Genomic DNA, 6,710 nt, shown 5'->3' with positions numbered 1-6,710 from the left:
AAGCAGTTTGCTCGACAGGGTTGGGTTTTGTTCAGAGCCAATGTTTGGCTGGAGAACCTAAAACCAGCAAAAGAATTTCACAAAGTTACATGACAGACAACCAGGTTGGGATTTCTTCCTTCTTGCTTTCTTTTCCTTAGTAATATTTGTGATTATTTTTCCCTTTTACATTTTCACTGTACAACAGCTTGAAAACAGATTCTGATTTCCTACTAACATTTTTGTTATTCAGAAATATTCATGAAAACTTGGCAGAAATAATCTGCAGGTGATGGGGGAATCAAAACCACCTTGGCTGTGGCTATTAGTGGATTCAGTGATGTGACTGACTGCCTATCCAGCTCGTATGGTATCATTTGTGCCTTCTTCTTAAATGCCTACAACCAATTTTTAAACCAATTATGATAATAAACAGTAAACATTCTCAAAACAAATTAAGTGCTTGCACTTTCTCCTAGAGAAGAACAATTAAAATATTATCTACTCTGTTAATGTGGCCTAAGTGTTTGATACTGGAAGAAACAATATTTTCTCTAGAATTAGAATTACATTACATCTGAATGTGATAGGTGCTCTTTAAAAGCATACGTTGCGCTAAAATATCAAGGAATTCTCTACTTTTCTGAAAGCTTTACAAATTCCTGGAGGTCATCTGAATACTCAAAAATAATGCATAATATGACCCCATGAATCCAATAGGCCAAGCTCAGCACTTTTTATTAGCAGAAATATTCATGAATCTTTTATCCTCCTCTTTAGTCCAGCAGCTTTTATTTTCACCCTGTTCTCTCCTTAATGCAACATTTTGTAGAAATGCCAAGAAAAAGGAACCCAGCTTCAGGTTTAATTGCTAATATTTCTAAATTTAGTCAGCATAAAATCCATCTGAGGCTCCAAAGATTTTCCCTGTAATCTGCAGAACCTGAGTTTGAATCTAGCCCAAGAGAGCACCACAGCAAATAAATACCATCTGATCTCTACAGAAATCTGACAAGAGTTCAACTGTTTTCCACCTTGCTACAAGTATATCAGAGTTGATTTCCCAATGCAATGCTGTAGGGGAAGAAAGTCAATTAAAATGCAACTGTCCCAATTTCGGTGAAAGTTACTGATCAGCGGGAATCATTATACATACAGTTATTCTATTTTTTTTTCTTTTCTTGTCCTAAACAGGCCCGCACTATGGCTTGCTTTATGACTCATGTAACAGTGGACAAGCAGCAGCGACTATGAGCCAAGTGACCCCAGTTTTCCACCTAACAATATGGCAATTGCTGGACATGGCTCATTCCTCCCATCTTTCTCACCTGCTTCTGTGACCATTACGGATATCGCAGTTAAACTCTGCAAAATTTGTCTGAAGGCATACAGTATGGGATTGTCAGTGTTGTTATTTCCCTATCAGTATAGCTGAAAAGTGATTAAGCTAGACAGAAAGGAACCAATTCTGGATGCTGGAAAACATCCAGATTTGGTTATCATTTCATTATTTACTTTGGACCATGTAAATGTCATGGAAGTTTTCAAGTTGTAACAACCACTGAAAAAGTGACGATTTTCCATTTCTCTTTCTCTAGTAGCTGGTCTCACAGGTCTGGCTATGTAGCTTGTTAGCCTCAATAAGTTTTCTCAACAATTGCTAGCATTACATAAATGGAGACAACATTATCTGATTGAAGACTGGGTTTGCTCATTTTTATGCAGGAGTTATTTACTTTAAATTGAAAGTTTTCAATATTTCAGTGAGAAAGCCTCAAATCCAACAATGATTCAGTTTGGAGTGGTTTTGATCAAGATTACAAATTTTTATTTGTCAGATAATTTTGCAACAAACATTTGAAAAATTTTAACAGGGAAAAAGCTCTAGTTCCCACCCAGTTCTAATGTTAAGTGTGCATAAAACACAGAGGAATCTCCTCAGTGAAACAGTTAAGTTATCAGATCGTCTTAATCCATTAAGATTAATTATATGTAAGTAAATAGAAATTGTTTAAAATTCATTTCCAGAGGTAGGAAGATTAGACCTGAAAATAAGTTTGTTCCGATGTTGAATATCAAGACTACATCAATAATTATTGAACGAACAGCTGAACCTGGGCTTTTGGGCTCCCCTGAATAGTTTAGATCAAGAGTTCATTCAGATGACGTTACAGATAACAGCTCCACACAACATTTGGCTCAGGTTCAGTTTCTTTGAGTCTGAGGCCAGGATAGACTTTGGTTCATGTCCTTTGACTCTCTTTCTAGCTTACACAATCATATTTCACTCACATACTTCTAAGCTGAGCCCAGTGACATTAATTAAATGAGAGCATTTCAGAAATCAAGAGAGAAAATTGTTGCTTGCTTTAGGCAGAGAGCAAGAAAGGAAAGTGACACCAGGCCTTTGCCACGGTGAAGAGCTGAAAAAGGTGGCTGTGCCTTGGACTTGTTGCTTGTAACTTCACATGTCTATAGGGTAGAGGTCTACGTGTGATATAATCATGCTCGGACTCCACTGCAGTCAGTGGAGAGAAAGGGCATTTCTAGTGCACAATTCATGTGCTCTGCCTGCTTCGGGATGAGAACTAGTGCCCCATTTCTGGTCACTGAAGGGTGACCACCTCAGGTGTGGACAGCTGTGACACAATTATCCAAGAGTCATGTAAGAACATCCTCGCTTTTCATGACCGCATAACAAGCTCTAAAAAAAAAGAGTCGTTTTGAGCCCTCAGGAATCCCTGTTGGTTTAACCAAGCAAAGTTTCAAGACTATTATACCCTCCAAATGCAGGAGAACATATAGGTTAGTATTTCTAGTTTGATCTTGCATCTTCTGCAAAGGAGCGATGTTATCGTCGAAGCTAAGATGGGAATGGCTGCATTCTCCTTCTTTGTGAAAGTGAGAATTGGTATTATTGCCTTTTCATTCTCATGAGAGATGCTTGATTTGAAAGAGGCCTTGAATTTTGTTAAACATTATCAGTTTCTATATTATTCTAGTTTATTATGTAGATTAAGCAATGGCTGACACTCAGAATTAAATATGAATAACACAAAATAAGAATAAATTAAAAGAATGCAATATGTCCTGGCTACTCTAGCTTTTGTTGTAATACTTCTAGTACTACAAGATTAGAGGTGATAGTTAGGAGAATTCAGCTTGATCACTATGGAAATGTGCCAAGGAGGAAAATAAACTATAGAAATTGTGAATTTAGGAATTAAAAAGCCCTACAAACCATTGTACCCTCCTTATCTAGCCAGGATTAGAAAATATTGAGTAGTACAGTGCAATCTTTTCCAACATTTCATCTCAGCCATCATGTTTTTCGACACTTCTTTGAAAGAATAGCCTCTAGGAAGAGGGCTGAGTGCAAAATTCACAGCACATAAATTAGTCTCTTTCTCCAGCTAGTGGGGTACTGATAAGAGATTGGAATTGCTTTGTTACTCAAATGTATTTCACATACTCTTTTGCCATTTTTTTTAAATTCTCCTGGCTATTAAATGTTTTGTCCTGAATAGTTGTGATCCCTATTTAAAGGTGAATTGCTTTCCTTAAAACTAACAAATTAGCAACTTGGCTTACATGAGCAAATGTAGGAGCTTTCACAAGAATTTGCATCCACACTGGTGATATTGCCATTTGAAAGCAAGATTATGAGTGACCACACAAAATTAGTGGAAAATTGGAACAAAAGAGGGGCAGGCAGGTTGCAAGTGAATTCTTTAGAAAATCTGAATGTCTGTGGATTTCTTAAGCTTAACTCTCTCCCTTTCCATATAGGTACAACACATCCTGTAGCCCATTGGAGAATCTCAACACATTACACATAGAGCATGCAAGACACACTAAGGAACTCAGTATTGGGTTTCCCACTGATTTCTGAGTGCATATGCGATTGACTGTCTTCCCTTTTCCCAGCACGCCTGGATACCTAGTTTTGCTGTCATCAGTCCAAACACATGCTCTATTTTCCCCTCTTTCTAAGTAAAATTCTTATTCCCTCTTCCCCCTCAATATATTGCTCTTTCCTGTCTCGTTGCTCCAAAGCAGTGGTGCCTGCCAGGAATCTGAGAGATTCAGTGGGTGTATAGAGCAGCCTGGGAAAAGGGCAGACAGAACAGAATTGCCCAGATTTTGACCAAAACATGAAGTTTTCAGACTCTGTGTTAGTCCCTTGAAAAATCAGGAAATGGGGTGCAGCAGAAAGCAGCTTGCTCGGCTGCTGCATGTGTCAGTGCACGTGTACATGTGCACGCTTTAACCTGGAATCTATACTGGTGATTAAATGGTCTTTAAATCAAAGCCAATAGATAAATAAGGGAACTATTCCAAAACCAAGGGGGTTAAAAAACACTCTGCATGCACCTGCTGGAGACGCTGTGCTGCTGGCTCTACATTTCAACTCTAACCTGTATTTGATATGGTGTTGTTGCAGCTGTGGGTTGGGGTGGTTTATTTAAGTGGCTCCAAATGCTTGTCAGTGTGGCAACCAGCTGAATACATAAAACAGGCTCTCCAAACCCTTTATGGCCCAGGGTCAGAGTAAATGGAATAATAAAATCCAAATGCTTTTGTCTCATTTTCCATCACCCAAGCCTTCCGCATAAATCTACAGCTTTGCAATGACCTTCGCATTCAGTGTCGGGGATGAGGCCGCAGGTCTGAGATACATTTGGTCTTCATCTTAGGTCTTTAAAAGCTTTTTCCAATTAATTTTAACTGACTTCCATAAGGATCAAGTACAGTTTCCTCCTCCCACCCCCCTCGCTCCACATCCCACCCCGTTTCTCTCCTGCCCAGCATCTTCCTCAGTCAGTCGGTTGGGGGAACGCTAGAGAATACTGCTATTGATCACATTATACATGGTGGCATCAACAGCAAAGACATTTACAGAATGAGTGATTTAGCAAATAGGAAGTGAGAGCTTTCTTTAAGGAGTTTTAATTTGATGTCTTCCTCACTACTGGGTGTCTGTTTTTCTTTATTTCTCTGTGCCACATTATCACCACTCAAATGTCGTTGGAGGGACCAACAGTCTCCTGTACACATGTTTACAAAGGGTAGGTCACTATTAAACTAAAATATATTTGTTTGGATTTAGTGAATCAGAAATCACCTTGCCTGGAATTAACCATGGAGAGCAGGTCCTTCCTCCCTCCCCATCTGATCCAAATTAGATGTAAAGTCATTTTTAGGTGCTTCAATTATAGAGAAGAGAAACTCAAACCTTTGTCAGAACAACATCCCCAGGACGCCTCCAAACATCCTGACTGTAAGAACCCACAGATTTCCCCTCCCAATTCCCAAATGGGATTTTAACAACCACCTAATAAACTCATGCCTAAAAAAATGCTCATTCCAAGTTTCGTACTTAGTGAAGCTGGGACAGACTTTGAGATCTGTAGTGAGCATTAGGGGACACATTCACAGCCCAGAGTTTTGACATTTATTGTGGCTCTGTTGACTTCTGTCAAGCTGAATGAATTTACATGATCAGAAAACTGGGCCCAAACTGTACAGATACAGTCAATAAAACCATCAGTTGTGTACCTTGCTACTGGAAAACTGGGTTCAAATAATGTTAGACAAAACAAGGGACAAAAATATCCATAATTTGGCTGCTTTCCTGTGACCTGCCCAAAGGAAAACAACAACTAACTGGGATCTCCAAAGAAAATTGATATTTCCTGAGATTTTCAGTCCAAAATTTTAAACATTTTAAAAATTAAGGAAGTTCTGATCATGTTGGAGCAGCACGGAAAGTTCTGTTTCCCTAATCAAATCAAGCACTCCCACTCGATGCTTTATGGGATTTATTCATCACTAGTGTGAACTTCTCTTTCAGCTGTGACAGGAACATCAGCAAAGTTTTGAGACACAAGACTCAAAATCATAAAAACCTTCACTATGCAATGATGTACAGCAAGGTGATACCTCTTCTCATGAGACCCGACTGTGCTACTAATGACAATATGAATCAGAAAGGTGTCCAACCGTTGAAGTTCATGGAGTTACACCCCTCCATGTGTTGAGAAAATAAGGCTCTTTGTTTGGAGTCAGCTTCCCCAATTTTTTCTTGTTCTGTGATACTGTTCTTCCAAGGAACGAATAAGTCAGGAGCTAACAGAAGTAGAGTGACTTGGTTTCCCATGGCATCGAAGGCTGTCCTGGAAGCCTCTGGTGCCCAAGAAGCTGCAAATATCACCTGAAGCTTTGCCCTGTGAGTAGAGAATTGGCAGAGGTTCTCTAATGCAGATTCTCTGGTAGGTGAGCACTGACCATAAGTGACAGTCTTTCCCTCAATGGGGGGGAAATGCATTATTAGAGTCTCTCATCTCTTTCCAGTTGCTCTCACCAAACTTGCAGGAATTTAATAATTTGTTCTTTTATATCTGGCTGCAATTTCCTGACAGATTCACAGTTATCAAGAGTGGACAGGCAGAGGAGCAGGAATGCCCAGCCAGCCCTGTACACAGAGGCAGATCAGGTGAAAGTAACTCCTGAAGGAAATCAAGCTAAGAATGAAAATTAAATACTTTTTTTTTCTCCTCCAGAAATGAGAAGAAAGGAAGTCATACACCTGACCATGGAAGTGAGACAATTTAGGACAGAACCATTCCTTCTTGGAGACTATGCGATTGAATGCATACTATAACAGGTTCACTTCTGTAGCCTGAAAAAAAGTTTTTCATGGTAATTAATTTGAATGAGTGGTTTAGAGA

The sequence above is a fragment of the Patagioenas fasciata genome, chromosome 12 (assembly GCF_037038585.1).
Source record: "Patagioenas fasciata isolate bPatFas1 chromosome 12, bPatFas1.hap1, whole genome shotgun sequence".
In the NCBI taxonomy this organism is placed as follows: domain Eukaryota; kingdom Metazoa; phylum Chordata; class Aves; order Columbiformes; family Columbidae; genus Patagioenas; species Patagioenas fasciata.
This window is presented reverse-complemented; position numbering follows the sequence as displayed.